This window comes from Citrus clementina, unplaced genomic scaffold, assembly GCF_000493195.1.
Source record: "Citrus clementina cultivar Clemenules unplaced genomic scaffold, Citrus_clementina_v1.0 scaffold_1, whole genome shotgun sequence".
In the NCBI taxonomy this organism is placed as follows: Eukaryota; Viridiplantae; Streptophyta; class Magnoliopsida; order Sapindales; family Rutaceae; genus Citrus; species Citrus x clementina.
In genome coordinates this window covers 17,015,657-17,035,178 of record NW_006263303.1, presented here as the reverse complement: position 1 = coordinate 17,035,178, position 19,522 = coordinate 17,015,657, and the positions used below count along the sequence as shown (strand labels likewise).

At 37.4% G+C, this 19,522-nt stretch overlaps 3 pseudogenes; all 3 read right to left on the bottom strand.

Moving 5' to 3' along the window:
- Positions 1–344: 344 nt before the first annotated feature.
- Positions 345–12,526, bottom strand: LOC112101558 (annotated as a pseudogene).
- LOC112101556 lies at positions 5,059–7,511 on the bottom strand (annotated as a pseudogene).
- On the bottom strand, positions 10,987–19,324 carry LOC112101557 (annotated as a pseudogene).
- Between the last annotated feature and the right edge of the window lie 198 nt (positions 19,325–19,522).

Sequence of the window (19,522 nt, the reverse complement as noted above, 5' to 3'; positions counted from 1 at the left end):
TCTTTTAATCACTCCAAGTTTAAATTTGGAAGAGGTAGAGGATATAAATAAATGATATTAGAATTTGCCGATTTGCCAATAAAACTTCGGTATTATATGCTAATTTTTTTTAAAGAATTTTCTTTTAGTATTGTTTTGAGAAAATAAATGAAGGTGGTCAATTTAATATACTTGATGATTGGGGTGAGCATCGGAAACTCTAAAGGGTACTTAATGTTGAGACAAATTAGAAGAAAACCCTTTGTATAACCATTTTTATATTGAAGAGAAGGGAAAAAAAGTATATGAAATTGGATAAATAATTAAAAGTTGAAGAAATTGGTTAAAACGAGAAACATACATCAAATTCAACGGGGGCTAATCAAATTCCGTAAGGATATAGTTGAATGCCGCACTGTTCCTTATACTCAAATTCCCGTAGCTTTTGTCTCAACTCTGGCTGAGGCCACCAGCAATCGAACTTGTTTAAGCTCTTTATGCACCAGAGTTGTTTAGGCATCTTTTTCAAGTAAGCACAAGGGTTGATAATCAAGCATTCTAGTTTTGGCATGGCCCTAGTCCCCATAGTCCACTCCTCTAGCCATAGCAATGATTTCAGGTGCAACACCTTAAGCCTTGGAAAACCATCAGAACCACAAGTCAACTTTCTACCTAAATACGAGTTTTGCTTCAGTTTGAGCACTTGAAGAAGCGGCAACTTTTCTAGTGCCGGCATGGGATCATCCATTAGGTCAGTATTAGAAAAACTCAAGTGGGTTAGACTATGAGGAAATAGGTATTCAGCAAGGACGATTTTGGAGAGCCGTGGCATCTTGCTTTCATTCGCCAACTTCAATCACTCGAGACAGCTCAATCTGCAGAGACTTTTCGACAGCAAAGATTGATCATAACTTAAATCTCCCCGTATTCAGAGATTTTGAAGATTAGGTAGCCTGCCCAATAGATCTTCAGTACAGCAGCAAGGGTGCAAGGCTGAAATGAAATTTAGATTTTCTAGAGAGCCACAGTATTTTCCTGGATGCGCAGGAAGTGTGATTGACCCAAAATTTAGATGTCTGAGTTTGTTCATCTTCCAAAATTCATCTGCCGTATGATCTATATAGCTAAAGGGCATGTCTAGGGTGTAGAGGTTCAGAAGATTGCTTAATAATGAGGAAGGCAGGCTTTTGAGGGAAGGGATATTCAACTTCAAATATCTCAAAAGAAATAAATTTTCAATTCCGGATGGATACTGGATGAGAACAAGAGATCCCAAGTCCAACACTCTGAGAAGTTTGAACATTCCACAAATTTTCTCCCAATCCATGGGGTCAAAGTGGCGGCTTTCTGGAGAACAGCACAACAAAGAATGCAGTTGCGAGTCATAATAATCTAAGTAAGCAAAATCTTCCTGTCTTTTAACAGCGTTTAACCGTTTGACTTTTTTTGGTGATTTACCTTTTGGATCCATGAAAGGGGAAACGATGAATTCCACCATATAATGAACTGTGAGAAGCACGGGACGCCAACGACCAGGAATAGAGCATGTGTTGATAGTGCCTCCGGCTTTTCTCTTCTTTGCTTCAACAAAGCCTTCCTTGATAAGTTGTTCCAAGTAACTCTCAGCAGTTGCCTCACTATTGTTTGGAATGAAACCTTCAGCTATCCACAACTGATATAACTGCCTGGTGGATATCTCTAGGTGTGCGGCAAACACAGATAAGTAGAGAAAACAAAGTTTCAAGCAAAAAGGTAAGCTGCAATATTTGAAGTGCCGAAGCACAAGGGGTATCCCCACTGCTTTCCCTATATTTTCTTCTAATGAGATGTTTCCATGATATAAGATGAGGAAAGTCCATCCATTATATGTAGCTCTCAATGGTCCTCCAGTGAGCACTAAATCAAGCCCAATGTTCTCTCCATCTTCGAGCTTAAATGAGGTGACCATCTCAATTTGAGTGAGTGTTATTAATACTCTACTTCTATTATGATTATCCGGAAGTATTTCTCGAATAACATCCCACACACCAATGGTCCATACATCCTCAATCACAATCAAATACCGCTTGGTCATTAGATATTCATGAAGAATTATTTTTTTCATTTCATAATTTTTATCCATGATTTCACTCAACCTAGATGAAGGCATCAGAAACTTAATAACGATATCTAATATTTGGTCAGCGTAACTAATATCTGGAATCCAAGCGTGACAATCAAAATAATGCTTCACATAACTACTGTTGTAAGCCTCTGTGGCGAAAGCCGTCTTGTCCAACCCAATGCTATCAAGTATGGCCACCACGGAAAGCTGAGGTGGTCCCTCGATCAATAGATCTAACAACTCCTCCATTCTATCATCTAGACCCACCGTGTCCCTACTTTTAGAAGATGAAGATATACCGGCTTCAGATGCGATCAATGATTATGGAATCCATGTGCTTAAGTTGTTGCATCCGTTGCTTAATATCAGTGATTCTACTTTGGAGTCCTTGCAGAGCATCAAAAATGTCCTCGCTGCAGCCGCTTTGACTCTTCTGTTGAGTGATGCTGTTGATGAATGTGTCAATGACCTTCTCAGATTCACAGGTAAAGCAATTGATTTCGTCCATAACGGTCGCCAGATCTGGGTTTCCAATTTCATCTTCTACTATTTTTTGCAGCAGAATGTAGGAGATGTCATATTCAAATTCACTCAACCAAGAAGTAACAATTTCAACCTCCGCATGAAGGTTCTGAATAGGTTGTTTTGCAGCATCAGACAACGTGACTTCTTCACCAGCTAACACCCGTCCCAGCCTCTCGGAAAATAGTCTGAAGTTGATGTCCATATCTCCTCCTCTCTCAGATTCACCCTGAAATCAGTCCTGTAGCATGCAAAGAAATAATTAAAAGGAAAACATGCTTTAAAGCTCTCAATTCAAACATTAGTGTTGGCTCCCGTACCTCCCTTCTCTTAGCTAGTTCTCCAGTTAAGAAGTTGAATCAAGGTCGTTGACTCTCAAATTATAACAGATCAAAGCAGAATCTTACAATACTCTTGTCTTCCATATGGTGTAAAAAGAATAAAGCAGAGAAAAATAAACAGGACATCTCAACTTATGGTTGGTTATTTTTTTCACTGAATTTTCTGATTTTAATTGAATCAATTACTAGTTGTGACTCGAGCTCAATAGAGTTGAAGAGAAAGAAAAAGAAAAATGGAGTCCTTCTTATGTCCCTTTTAAGTGAATATATTTAGGACGGGTACCATAGGGCACTTTCATCGTGCTACAAGTGGTTTTTATCATTTGGATCCTTGATCACGTTACGCTTGTTGACTATGAAGCATTGCTGCCTTAATTATAGAGATGCTGAGGAGTTTTTTACTGACCAGATATTTATGCATATATGATTTTCTATTGTTTCCTTGTTCTCGAGCTGGAAGACAAATAATTTTTTCTTGTTCTCTTATCTTATTCAAGATTTGTCATTCTAAGTGAGCTAATTTTACCAAAACTATCTTTTTCTTTTATTAGCTCACGTGGGATAGTCGAGATGTCACTTTTTTTCACTGATTAATTTCGAACTTATTATTCTTGAGCCTTATGTCAGCTTTCAACTGGTCCATAAATATCCTTTTTAATTTAGCTCCAAACGAATCCAATAACCTCTTTGAAAGCGAAAAATTAAAAATTTATTCAATCATTCCATGTTAAGGAAATTAGCCAAGCAATGGAATTAATGCTAACAAACCAAATTAAATTTCTACATTTTTTTGGGCCTATACCAAATTTCATCACTTAATTTAAGTAGAACAAGTACGTTGTAGCTGCTTACTCTTTACATCTAGCTGGAGCAATGAAGACCGGTTATTAGACGGATGTGGATGAAAATCGTGTTAAAAGACTCAAAATATTTTATGTATCCATTTCGTATCAAATCTTCACTGCAAAACAAATCGTAGAGGCTCACCCATATGCTGTAGGATATGCTACCCATAATTGCTTTCTCGAATGCATGGACACACACACACACACACACACACACACACACAAAATACGGTATTTTTCTAGCCTCTTATTGCTTCCAGAAGAACGTGGCTTCAACTTATTGAATCCATTAGAGGGACACGTCAGTGCAGCAGTGACAAAAATGCCTCTATAAATGGCAGTTCTTGTAATCATTTTGCTACCATTCTTCGTTCCAGTCCCACGCACATAGCCCAAACTTCAACTTTCTTTGCGTAAGTAATGAAGTGCAATTCGGTCTCGGTAATATAAATTTTTTTAATAATTCTCTGTCTATCTCGTCATTTGTTAATTCATTGTTATTACATAATTCTTCAAATAATTCTTCATTTAAATATTTTTTAGGATCAGGATCATTAAATATTAAGTCTATAATATATTTCATATACCTTGGAATGAGAAAAATATCACATCTATGACGCTGGTTTTACCGAGTTCAAATAAGCCTCAAGCATTGGGCAGGATTTTCTTCTTCCACTCAATGTCTAGACACCTCTTTAACATCATAATAAACTATTTAAAAAAAAAGAAAAGAAAAAAAGAGCCAAATGAGGAATATTACTAGAATCTTTTTACTGCCTAAGTGGATATGTCTACCGTAGTGCACACAATTCATCATAGGAAAAAAAAGAAAAAAAGGAAAAGGCCTTATTGTAATGCCTAAGAGGATCTTAGGATTTCTTCACAAGAACATTTACTAAGAGAGTCAACCAAGTATGAAGTTCATGAATAATCAATCTTTTGTGAAAATAAACCAAACATATTGAGTGTCAAACATGCCTTAAAAACAGGATTTCAAAGCAAGCAACAGAGCAAAGACAGACAATACATTCCACTGAATCCAAGACTAGAAAGGCTATCACAAATATTATTTATTTTTTTGCACACATTTAGCCAACCATGGCTGAAGCACCAATCAATCAACTCTCAACTGAAAATCTGAAACAAAATTTCTTATTTATGAGTAGAAAGAAGATACAAAGAAACCAAAAAATGTCCACTGTAGCATCAGGATATTTGCATAGACAGCAGAAAGTAAAGACTGAAAGGATTCTGGTTGAAACTGGAACTCGTTCTGTAGTGATGATAATTTCTGCTCTGATTTCACCTACACAAGTCATTGTGACAAAAAAGTTTTATATTACTCTTTTTTTTTTTACTCTTAACTATCAAAACAAATGAACGCCAATGTCTGCTAGGCCCATAGTTGAACATACAAGGGTACATAAGTCTCCACTGCTGCTAAAGAGGGCTTAATGATTGGGGTGAGCATCGAAAACTCTAGAGGCTACTTAATGCTGAGACAAATTAGAAGAAAACAATTTTATAACCATTTTTATATTGAAGAGAAGGGGGCAAAAAAGTACATGAAATTGGATGAATAATTAAAAGTGGAAGAAATTGGATAAAAAGAGAAACTTACATCAAATTCAATGAGGGCTAATCAAATTCCGTAAGGATATAGCCGAACGCCATGCTGCTCCTTATCCTCGAATTCCCGTAGCTTTTGTCTCAGCTCCGGCTGAGGCCACCAACACTCGAAATTGTTTAAGCTCCTTATGCACCAAAGCTGTTCAGGAATCTTTTTCAAGTAAGCACAGGGGTTGATAATCAAGTATTCTAGTTTTGGCATGGCTGCAATCCCCACAGTCCACTCCTCTAGCCATAACATTGATTTTAGGTGCAATACCTTGAGGTTCGGAAACCCATAAGAGCCACAAGTCAGCTTTCTACCTGAATATGAGTTTTGCTTCAGTTTGAGCACTTGAAGAAGCGGCAGCTTTTCTAGTGCCGGCATGGGATCATCCATTAGTTCAGTATCAGAAAAACTCAGGTGGGTTAGACTATGAGGAAATAGGTATTCAGCAAGGACTATTTTGGAGAGCCGTGGCATCTTGCTTTCATTTGCCAGCTTCAATGACTCAAGAGGAGCTCAATCTGCTGAGGCTTTTGGACAACAAAGATTGATAAAAAATTAAATCTCCCCGTATCTGGAGATTTTGAAGATTAGGCAGTCTGCCCAATATATCTTCAGAACAGCAGCAAGGGTGCAAGGCTGAAATGAAATTGAGATTTTCCAGAGAGCCGCAATATTTTCCTGGATGCGCAGGAAGTGTGATTGAGCCAAAATTTAGATGCCTAAGCTTGCTCATCTTCCAAAATTCATCTGCTGTGTGATCTATATAGCTAAAGGGCATGTCTAGGGTGTACAGGTTCAGAAGATTGCTTAATAATGGCGCAGGCAGGCTTTTGAGGGAAGGGATATTCAACTTTAAATATTGCAAAAGAAATAAATTTTCAATTCCGGATGGATATTGGATGAGAACAAGAGATCCCAAGTCCAATACTCTGAGAAATTCCAACATTAGACAAGGTAGTCGCTTTTAGAAGTGAAGTGCAACAAAGAATGCAGGTGCGAGTCATAATCATCTAAGTAAGCAAAATCACTATGTTTTTCAAAAACGTTGATCGGTTTGACATTTTTTCGTAATTTACCTTCTGGATCCATGAATGAGAAAAAGATAAATTCTGCCTTGAAAGCCACTGCTAACAACACAGGATGGCAACGACCAGGAACAGAGCATGTGTTGATTGTGACTCCAGCTCTTCTCTTCCTTGCATCAACAAAGCCTCTATTGATTAGTTGTTCTAAGTACTTCTCAGCAGTTGCCTCGCTGTTGTCTGGAATGAAACCTTCAGCTATCCACAACTGATATAACTGCCTGGTGGATATCTCTAGGTGTGCGGGAAACACAGATAAGTAGAGAAAACAAAGTTTCAAGTGAAAAGGTAGCTTGCAACATATTACAATTAGAAGCCCTAAGGGTGTCTCGAATACTTCCCTTATATTTTCTTCTAATGAGATGCTTCCATGATATAAGATGAGGAAAGGCCATCCTTGATAAGTAACTCTCAATGGTCCTCCAGTAGGCACTAAATCAAGCCGTACGCTCTCTCCGTTTTCAAATTGAAATCTGGTGACCATCTTAATTCGAGTGAGTGTGATTAGCACTCTACTTCCATTCTGATTATCCAGAAGTATTTCCCGAACAACATCCAATACATTTGTGCTCCACACATCATCAAGCACAATCAAATACCACTTAGTCATTAGATATTCACCAAGATTAATTTTTTTCATTTCATAATCTTTATCCTTTATTTTACTCAACATAGAAAAAGGCAATAGAAACATAGTAACGATATCTAATATTTGGTAAGCGTCATAGTGATAAGGCGCTGGAATCCAAGCTAGATGATCAAAATAATGCTTCACATAACTACTGTTGTAAGCCTCTGCAGTGAAAGCCGTCTTGTCCAACCCAATGCTATCGAGTATGGCCACCACTGAAAGCTGATTTGGTCCCTCGATCAATAGATCTAACAACTCCTCCATTCTATCATCTAGACCCACCGTGTTCCGATTCTTAGAAGATGAAGATGCAAGAAAATAACTGGATTCAACTTCAGCCCTTCTGAACTCATCAATGATTTCGGAATCGATGTGCTTAAGTTGTTGAACCCGTTGATTAATCTCGGTGATTCTGCTTTGGAGTCCTTGCAGAGCATCACAAATGTCCTTCCTACAGCTGCTTTGACTCTTCTGTTGAGTGATGCTGTTGATGAATGTGTCAATCACCTTCTCAAATTCACAGGTAAAGCAATTGATTTCGTCCATAACGGTCGCCAGATCTGGGTTGTCAATTTCATCTTTTCCTTTTTTTTTGCAGCAGAAGCCAGGACATGTCGTCTTCAAATTCACTCAGCCAAGAAGTAACAATTTCAATCTCGGCATGAAGGTTATGAATAGGTTGTTTTGCAGCATCAGGCAACGTGACTTCTTCACCAGCTAAAACGCTTCTCAGCCTCTCTGAAAATAGTCTGAACTTGATGTCCATATCTCCTCCTCTCTCATATTCACCCTGAAATCAGTCCTGTAGCATGCAAAGAAATAATTAAAAGAGAGGGGAAAAGGAAAATATGCTTTAAAACTCTCAATTCAAAGCTTTGTGCTGGCTCCCTGATGAGCATACTAGTTATATTTATTTGTTATTTTTAATTAGTTGAATTGTTTTATTGAATAGGGAATTAATTGGAGATTATGGATAAAAAGTGCATAAAGAATAACAACTGAACAACATTGAAGATCAAGTCAATTTGTAGAAGCAGTTAAGTAAATGTATATGAAATTCAATCTGAAAAAAAAGCCAATAAATTGAATTTTCCATGCTGGTGCAAACAAAGAAGAAATTTAAAGCTAAAGTGGCCTGCACGTGAGAAGCAATTGCATGGCATTACAAAAAGAATGAAAATTCCAAGTGGGCTCCAAGTGCATGGGCTCAAAGTCGGTTGTGCTTGGCTTGTTTTAAATCCTTTTGATTTGAGGATTTTGGAGGGTGTTACAATATAAAAGCTGAACTTTGGCTTTTGTGAGAGGAGGGCCACGAGAGGAAGAAGAGAACTGCAGACGCAAGGATTCAAGATAGAGAAGAAAATCTGCAGCAATTCGGCTTCCCCATGGCTGAATTTATTTATTTTGTTGCTTCCAATTCAAGTATGTCTAACTAATTTTCTTACACTGAGGTTAAGGATGAAACCCTATTCAATGAAATAATTATCTCTTTTTATTTAATTAATTCCCTATATATATTCTTTAATGATTATGGTTTTTATTTCACATAATTAATTGGATGTTATTAAAATCTTTTCATCAATTCTGTCATGCATTATTGATTGTTAGGATTAATATTCGATGAAATCTATGCTTGGATCTTTAAAGTTTATACATGATTATCTTTGATTTTATGTCTTTCATTAAATTGTTTACATAGAGTGCTTAGGGAAACTTTGACTCTTTGTTATTCAATATGTTTACATGAGATTCTTAGATGTCATATTATTAAGCAGAAAAAGAACCTACACAAGATTAATTTTATTTGGGCTTAATTGTTATATCAATGAGATGACATAGATTGATTTCGAGTTGTTACTCTAAAATTGGGGATTAATGAATATTTAGATAATTACTAGTTGAATAGTGGTGGATTCTGAAACCTTGGTAATTTTTATCTCATTGAATTCTCATTTACTTTAATTGTTTTCTTAGTTTAATTAGTTTAATTTCTCTTAAAACTCAATTTGCTCAACTAGGTTAGAATTAATATTACTTTTAGATTTAAATTAGACTTTCCAATTTATAACAATCCCTGTGGGATCGACCTCGTTACCACTATTCTATTTCTAGATTCGTGCGCTTGCGAGTATATTAAAATTTTCACAACACTCTCATACCTCCCTTTGCTTAGCTAGTTCTTCAGTCAAGAAGCTGAATCAAGATCGTTGACTCTCAAAACCGTAACCTGCCAATGCAGAAATGGCCTTCTATCTTCATTTCTAAGACCAGTCCCTGAATGGAAACAATGTGGTGTAGACAACTTGAATTTAAGGATGCCTTTCATCAATGTCATCCATTATCTTTACCGTACCATAACATTGCCACAACGAAAGTAGAATGTATTTGGCTAAGGATGCCCAGAGACAAATCAGGATGGGGGCCCGAATCTTATCTGAACTGCGAGAATAACTAACTAAGCCATGCCATAAGGGTCATTCTCCAAACGGGACGGGGCCAAGCCTTAAGTAGGTTGGGTGACAGATCGACCATAGGAGTACTCCGGGATCTCCGCCTACACAAGGAAATTGTTGATAAAACTCCAAAATGGCTTTTTCTTTTGATCGAACAGATCAAGGCAGAATCTTACAATACTCTTATCTTCTATATGTTGTAAAAAGCATAAAGTAGAGAAAAATGAACAGGACATCGTCAAGCATCGATCAAGACCAATTTGTTTTATACATCCACTTTTAAGAAAGGAAAGGTCAAATTTATTGCGAGACTTATTTAATAATTTATGCTGTGGAAAAATGCAAAATTAGGACATGGGCTTCTCCGCAACATAGACTTCTCCGCAAAATCATGCCTGGTGTGTTAAATTTATTGCGAGACTTGCATGTATGTATATCACAGATAAAATTTGTATCCCAAGGTTATAAATGTAAAATTACTCAAATATATATGCACTATTAATCATGTACGATACTATCTTATTTTTTCAACGAGATTTAGAGAAAGTACTAAATCCTTTGTAAAATTTTATATTTAATATATCTTCATTTTAAAACTACATACATATCCCGCATAAATTTGGGGATCTTTTTAACATTCTTTTTTAAGAAACGAAAAATGATAAAGAGTTCTAACAGCGACATAAGGGTGCCAAAAAAATAGTGAATTGTGCAATGTTGTAATATATTTTTCATATTCCTTGGAATGAGAAAAATATCACATCTATGACGCTGGTTTTACCAAGTTCAAATAAGCCTCTAGCATTCGGTAGTATTTTCTTTTTCCACTCAATGTCTAGACACCTCTTTAACATCATAATAAACCATTTTCAAAAAAACAAAAGGGAAAGAAAAGAAAAAAGAGACAAAGAAGGAATATTTCTAGAATCTATTTACTGCCTAGGTGGATATGCCTACCGTAGTGAGCACAATTCATCATAGGAAAAAAAAGAAAAAGGCCTAAGAGAATCTTAGGATTTCTTTACAAGAACATTTACTAAGAGAGTCAACCAAGTATCAAGTCCGTGAATAATCAATCTTTTCTAAAAATAAACCAAACATATTGAGTGTCAAACATGCCTTTAAAACAGGATTTCAAAGCAAGCAACAGAACAAAGACAGACAATACATTCCACTAAATCCAAGATTAGAAAGGCATCACAAATATTATTTATTTTTTTGTACACAATTAGCCAACCGTGGCTGAAGCACCAATCAATCAACTCTCAACTGAAAATCTGAAACGAAACTTCTTATTTATGAACAGACAGCGGAAACAAAGAAACCTAAAAATGTCCACCACCGTAGGATCAGGATTTATTTGTGTAGACAACAGAAGTGAAGACGAAAAGGATTCTTGTTGAAAATTAAAGCTCGGGCTGCAGTCATGATGTTTTCTGCTCTGATTTCACCTACACAAGTCATTGAGAAATTGTGAAAAATAAGAATTTTAAATTACATTTTTTTTTCTTAACTACTAAAACAAATGAACACCGATGTCTGCTAGGTTCATGGTTGAATATGGAAGAGTACATAAGTCTCCACTGCTGCTAAAGAGGGATTGATGATTGGGGTGAGCATCGAAAACTCTAAAGGGTACTTAATGCTGAGACAAATTAGAAGAAAACACTTTGTATAACCATTTTTATATTGAAGAGAAGGGGAAAAAAAGTATATGAAATTGGATAAATAATCAAAAGTTGAACAAATTGGGTAAAGCGAGAAACATACATCAAATTCAATAGGGGCTACTCAAATTCCGTAAGGATATAGCTGAACGCCATACTGCTCCTTATCCTCGAATTCCCGTAGCTTTTGTCTCAGCACCGGCTGAGGCCACCAACACTTGACATTGTTTAAGCTCTTTATGCACCAGAGCTGTTCAGGCATCTTTTTCAAGTAAGCACAAGAAGTCAAGAACAATAAGGCTTTTTTTCCTGATTTACCATCCACGAAAGGGGAAAAGATGAATTCCACCTGAGAAGGAACTAAGAACAACAGGGGACCCCAACGACCAGGAATGGAGCATGTGTTGATAGTGCCTCCGGCTTTTCTCTTCTTTGCTTCAGCAAAGCCTTCCTTGATTAGTTGTTCTAAGTAACTCTCAGCAGTTGCCTCACTATTGTCTAGAATGAAACCTTCAGCTATCCACAACTGATATAACTGCCTGGTGGATATCTCTAGGTGTGCAGGAAACACAGATAAGTAGAGAAAACAAAGTTTCAAGCAAAAAGGTGACATGCAATATTCGAAATACCTAAGCACAAGGGGTATCTGCACTGCTTCCCCTATATTTTCTTCTAATGAGATGCTTCCATGATATAAGAGGAGGAATGGACATCCTTTATATATAGCTCTCAATGGTCCTCCAGTGGGCACTAAATCAAGCCGAATGTTCTCTCCGTCTTCGAACTGAAATGAGGTGACAATCTCAATGTCGGTGAGTGTTATTAATACCAATGCTGATTATCAGGAAGTATCTCTTAAATAACATCCGCACATACCAATGCTCCATACATCATCAATCACAATTAAATACCGCTTGGTCATTAGATATTCATGAAGAATTATTTTTTTCATTTCATAATTTTTATCCATTATTTCACTCAACCTAGATGAAGGCATCAGAAACTTAATAACGATATCTAATATTTGGTCAGCATCATATTCATTGCTGTAAGGTTCTGTAATCCAAGCGTGACAATCAAAATAATGCTTCACATAACTACTGTTGTAAGCCTCTGTGGCGAAAGCCGTCTTGTCCAACCCAATGCTATCAAGTATGGCCACCATTGAACGCTGAGGTGGTCCCTCGATCAATAGATCTAACAACTCCTCCATTCTATCATCTAGACCCACCGTGTCCCTACTTTTAGAAGATGAAGATATACCGGCTTTAGCTTCAAAAGTTTTGATGCCATGAATGATTTCGGAATCCATGTGCTTATGTTGTTGCATTCGTTGCTTAATATCAGTGATTCTGCTTTGGAGCCCTTGCAGAGCATCACAGATGTCCTTGCTGCAGCTGCTTTGACTCTTCTGTTGAGTGATGCTGTTGATGAATGTGTCAATGACCTTCTCAGATTCATACGTAAAGCAATTGATTTCGTCCATAACGGTCGCCAGATCTGGTTTTCAATTTCTCTGTGTCCTATCTTTTCCACCAGAAGCCAGGTCGTTTCATATTCAAAGTCCCTCAGCCAAGACGTAACGATTTCAATCTCGGCGAGAAGGTTGTGAATAGGTTGTTTTGCAGCATCAGGGGTGTTTAGGGAATGAAATAGGGTGACCAAGATAAAGGTGTTTGCTCATACATTATCGTGCTCTCCTCCAGAGTAAAAGCGAGCAATGGTTGAGCAGATCATCTCGACCAGGATGTTATTGGTCACCTTGAGCAGATCACCTCGACTAGGATATTATTGGTCACCTCGACCAGAATAATATGTGGTGACCTTGAGCATATCACCTCGACCAGGATGTTATTGGTCACCTTGAGCATATCACCTCGACCAGGATATTATTGGTCACCTCGACCAGAATAATATGTGGTGACCTCGAGCACATCACCTCGACCAGGATATTATTGGTCATCTCGACCAGAATAATATGTGGTGACCTCGAGCAGATCACCTCGACCAGGATGTTATTGGTCACCTCGACCAGAATAATATGTGGTGACCTCGAGCAGATCACCTCGACCAGGATGTTATTGGTCACCTCGACCAGAATAATATGTGGTGACCTCGACCAGATCACCTCGACCAGGATATTATTAGTCACCTCGACCAGAATAATATGTGGTGACCTCGACCAGAATAATATGTGGTGACCTCGACCAGAATAATATGTGGTGACCTCGAGCACATCACCTCGGCCAGGATGTTATTGGTCACCTCGACCAGGAAGTTACCAAAAAGCACGATTCAGTCAAAATATTTTCTTCGAAATATTAGGGACCATATTCTTAGTGGGCTAAAAATTAGTAGTTTTCTTAATAATTTTAGGAGAGTGGATGAAAACCGCTATAGTTTCCTATAAAAACGCTAGGAAGGGGAAGGAAAAAAGGGGGATTCTTCTAGCTCTCTCTCTCTCTCTCTCTCTCTCTTTGGGTAACTGAACCCATTGGACCTTTTTCTCTCTCTACAACTGAGAAATTTCTCTTTCGCCTGTGATTTCTTTAAGATTGATTATTTCGAATTCTTTTCCTTTAAATTTACTTAAAAGCTTTTTGTTTAAAGCAATCATAATTAAACCACATGAATTGTGGTATGAGTTTTTCCAAGTAAGACCCAAATCGCTGACTTGAGTGTCGGAGGGTTCTCGCCGGAAAAACATCCGGCACCTCTTGACTGTTGGTTGTGTTCACAGGCTCACAGGTTATCTGCTCATGGATCGTCTGCTCATGGGTTGTCTGCTCATGGATCGTCTGCTCATGGATCGTCTGCTCATGGATTGTCTGCTCATGGGTTGTCTGCTCATGGATTGTCTGCTCATGAGTTGTATGCTCATGAATCGTCTGCTCAAGGATTGTCTGCTCATGGACTGTCTTCTCATGGGTTGTCTGCTCATGGTTTGTATGCTCATGAATCGTCTGCTCAAGGATTGTCTGCTCATAGGTTCTCTGCTCATGGATCGTCTGCTTATGGATTATCTGCTCATGGGTTGTCTGCTCATAGAAAATCTGCTCATGGTGCTAACTAATCAGCAGCTTCCCATCAAACAAATTTAATGATGATGCAGGAATCTGAGATCTGACCAACTTATCCAGATTTTGGCATCAACAAGGCAACGTGACTTCTTCATCAGCTAACACCCTTCTCAGCCTCTCTGAAAATAGTCTGATGAATGAAATTGATCTTAGGTTGACCTACACAACTCTTTCTCTTAGTACTCCAGTAGCGCAAGAAAGTCAGTTTAGTCAATAGTTTCTCCTACACATAAATGATGTTTATTATAGAATTTTGATAATGAGTACAATAAGAAAGTAGTAGCAGAGAAAATATTGGGGGTTGATGTGATATTTATTGACTTGGAGCATAATAAATAATTACAAAATCATTATTTGTTTTTAATTTTCATCATACTCCTTATTAAAAAAGTATTATGATTACATAGTCAGTGTTTTATATTCACAGAAGACAAAAGTAATGAATAAATAAGCTACCACTTGCAATTAATAAAATGCTAACCCTATCTGGTAAGGTAGCCCTGTTCATTGAAAGCAAAAGCAACAGAATCGTTCACTGTGCTGCCACAAAATGATTGTCATGGAAGGCACCAAAGTTTCCAAGTAACAGACAAAGTCGAAGTAGTTATCACTCTGAGGCGAGGCTGAAAAACTTGTTCCTCACGTTAAATATTAAGTATTAACGACCTACTGCTAATCGAATTATGTTTGTTTATTGACAGTCTTCAACCTAATTGGCTTCCATAGCTTGCTTCTCTGCCTTATGCCTTAGCTTTAACAGCACCTCCATGTAATCCTCTCAACCCACTACACGGGATCAGAGTCAGGCAAGCATGAAGTTCATCAGTAATCAAATCTCTTCTGTAAATGAACAAAGCATATTGATTGAGTGCCTAACTGTAGCAACTGGAGTGCTTAAAACCAGAGATACCTCAGTTGCTGCCCAATATCACAATCCAATCAATCAAGATGCTACCAAGAATGAACTGATTTGAAGCTCAATTGAAAATGGAATTGAAACAAGATGATGATGAATGGATATAAAGCAATTAAGATCAAATTGAATCAAAGAATTGAAAGAACCAACAGAGGACAAATCGATTCAACGTGGTTCAGCTAATTTGCATTAGCATGCATCCATGGGAGGAAATTTTTGATCAGTTTTTATAGAAAATACATTAATCCCACTTAATCCAAGACTAGAAAGCATCACAAACATTCTTTATTTTTATACACAGTCAACTCTCTGCTGAAATGAAATCTCTTACTTAATGAGTACACAGCTGAAACAAAGACAACTGGAATTACTTTTCAAATTTGATACACTGCTAATAATAATGACAATATTAAAATGTGGCATGTGTTGATTCTGCTGCCTCAAAGCTTCACTTGAGCTAGCCCTTAATCTACTGATTCACCTCACACGATTTTTGTAACTTGATCTAAGAATCAAGTATGAGTTTGATAAATTTCATGAGATAGATAGCATAAATTTCAAAGTCGTTAGTTAATTTGTTATGAGATATCATATCACAAACATATTTTATTAGTTTAAATGAAGCTTAATAATTATTCAACGAGGATTTAATTAGTTAATTGTTTAAATTTATTCTTAATGGAATGCTAACAAACCAAATTAAATTTCTACATTTATTTAATTATATACATGCATATCTTGATAACTATTTTAACGTGTGATCCAATATAGAACATAATTTAATCTTGAATTTTGCTCTGAATATTTTTATAGTTGATTTGTTATAAATTTGAACGAGGGATTGCAATTACTTGCTCTTTTATAAATATTTTTATACCGTAGGCAATAGTTATAAAGATTGATTATTGATGAACTTCACACTTGCACACAAAATTCTATTATTGAAAGTCGATGCTTACTATAACACGGCGTTTTTCTAGCCTTTTACTAGACGTGGTTTCAATTTATTGAACCATTAGAGGGACACATCAGTAGTCACAAAAATGCCCCTGTAAATGGCAATCCTTGTAATCATTTTGCTGCCGCTCTTCATTCCACTCCCAAGTACGCAGCCCAAACTTCAACTTTCTCTGGGAAGGTAAAGAAGCGTGGCTCTGTCTCAGTAATCTGTCTTTCATATTCCATGAAATGAGCCAAAGGAGGAATGCTTCTATAATTAGTAGCAACTATCAATCATATTGAAGGAATTTTCTGCAACAGATAAAGAAAGAGCAGCAGAGAACAAAACTGTTAATCAATCAACACATGTAAAGCAATATTAGTATTTCTGCCTTATTGTAGTGCCTCAGTGGGTATTAGGATTTCTTCACAAGAACGTTTACTAAGATATTCAGCCAAGTATGAAGTTCATCAATAATCAATCTTTTCTGGAAGTAAACGAAGCATATCGAGTGCCAAACTTGCCCAGCCTTTGAAATAGGATTTCAGAGCAAGCAACAGAACAAAGACAGAAAATACATTCAACTGAACCCAACACCAGAAAGCATCACAAATATTATTTATTTTTTGTACACAATTAACGAAACCATGGCCGAAGCACAAATCAATGAACTCTCAACTGAAAATCCTAAGCGAGATTTCTTATTTATGGATAGACAGCTGAAACAAAGAAACCAAAAAAAAGTCCACCACCGTAGGATCAGGATTTATTTGTGTAGACAGCAGAGTGAAGACAGAAAGGATTCTGGTTGGAATTGAAGCTCGGGCTGCAGTTATGTTGTTTTCTGCTTTGATTTCACCTACACAAGTTATTGAAGAAATTGTGAAAAATAAGAATTTTTAATTACATTTTTTGTCTTAACTATTAAAGCAAATGAACGCGATGTCTGCTAGGCTCATGGTTGAATATACAAGGGTACTTAAGTCTCCACTGCTGCTAAAGAGGGCTTGATGATTGGGGTGAGTATCGGAAACTCTAAAAGGTACTCAATGTACTCAATATTGAGACAAATTAAAAGAAAACACTTTGTATAACCATCTTTATATTGAAGAGAAGGGAAAAAAATATATGTGAAATTGGATAAATAATTAAAAGTTGAAGAAATTGGTTAAAATGAGAAACATACATCAAATTCAATGGGGGCTAATCAAATTCCGTAAGGATATAGTTGAATGCCGCACTGTTCCTTATCCTCAAATTCCCGTAGCTTTTGTCTCAGCCGCCACCAGCAATCGAACTTGTTTAAGCTCTTTATGCACCAGAGCTGTTCGGGCATCTTTTTCAAGTAAGCACAAGGGTTGATAACCAAGCATTCTAGTTTCGGCATGGCCCCCGTCCCTATAGTCCACTCCTCTAGCCATAGCATTGATTTCAGGTGCAATACCTTGAGATTTGGAAAACCATCAGAGCCACAAGTCAGCTTCCTACCTGAATACGGGTTTTGCTTCAGTTTGAGCACTTGAAGAAGTGGCAGCTTTTCTAGTGCGGGCATGGGATCCTCCATAAGTTTCGTATTAGAGAAACTTAAGTGGGTTAGTCTTGGAGGAAACTGGTACTCAACTAGGACAATTTTGGAGAAAGCTGGCATCTTGCTTTCGTTCACCAACTTCAATGACTCGAGGGGACAATAAAAATTGATAATAACTTAAATCTCCCCATATCCGGAGATTTTGAAGATTAGGTAGTCTGCCCAATATGTCTTCAGTACAGCAGCAAGGATGCAAGGCTTAAATGAAATTGAGATTTTCCAGAGAGCCGCAGTATTTCCCTGGATGCGCAGGAAGTGTGATTGACCCAAAATTTAGATGCCTGAGTATGTTCATCTTCCAAAATTCATCTGCTGTATGATCTATATAGCTAAAGGGCATCTCTAGGGTGTAGAGGTTCCGAAGATTACTTAATAATGATGGAGGCAGGCTTTTGAGGGAAGGGATATTCAACTTCAAATATCGTAAAAGAAATAAATTTTCAATTCTGGACGGATATTGGATGAGAACAAGAGATCCCAAGTCCAATACTCTGAGAAGTTTAAACATTTCACAAATTTTCTGGCAATCTATGGGGTCATGGTGGTTGCTTTCTGAAGTGAAGTACAACAAAGAATGCAGGTGCGAGTCATAATCATCTAAGCAAAATCACTCTGTTGTTCTTAAGCGTAGAAACATTTGACATTTTTTTGTGATTTACCTTCTGTATCCATGAAAGGGGAAAAGATAAATTCCACCTCGGAAGCCACTCCTAACAATACAGGATGGCAACGACCAGGAATAGAGCATGTGTTGATTGTGCCTCCAGTTCTTCTCTTATTTGCTTTGACAAAGCCTCTGTTGATTAGTTGCTCTAAGTACTTCTCAGCAGTTGCCTCATTATTGTCTGAAATGAAACCTTCAGCTATCTACAGCTGATATAACTGCCTGGTGGCTATCTCTAGGTGTGCGGGAAAAACGGAGAAGTAGAGAAAACAAGGTTTCAAGCAAAAAGGTAACATACAATATATGATGCATTGAAGCCCAAGGGACATGGTCAATACTTCATCTATATTTTCTTCCAATGAGATGCTTCCATGATACAAGATGTGGAAAGGCCATCCTTGGTATGTAGCTCTCAATGCTCCTCCAGTGGGCACAAAATCAAGCCCAATGTTCTCTCCGTTTTCAAACTGAAATGAGGTGACAATCTCAATTTGAGCGAGTGTTATTAATACTCTACTTCCATTTTGATTATCGGGAAGTATTTTTCGAATAACATCCCATGCTGATATTCTCCACACATTATAAAAAAAAATCAAATACCGCTTGGTCATTAAATATTCACGAAGAATTTTTTTTTCATTTCATAATTTTTATCCTTCATTTCACTCAGTCTAGATGAAGGCATTAGAAACTTAATAATGAGATCTAATATTCGGTGAGCATCATAGCTGTGAGGCTCGGAACCCAAGCGTGACAATCAAAATAATGCTTCACATAGTTGCTGCTGTAAGCCTCTGCGGCGAAAGCCGTCTTGTCCAATCCAATGCTATCAAGTATGGCCACTGCTGAAAGTTGAGGTGGTCCTTCTATCAATAGATCTAACAATTCCTCCATTCTATCATCTAGACCCACCGTCTCCCTATTCTTAGACGATGAAGATGCAAGAAAATTACCGACTTCAGCTTCAATTGATTTGACTTCATCAATGATTCCGGAATCGAAGTGCTGAACTTGTTGCATCCGTTGTTTTATATCAATGATTTTGCTTTGGAGTCCTAGCAGAGCATCACAAATGTCCTTGCTGCGCCCGCT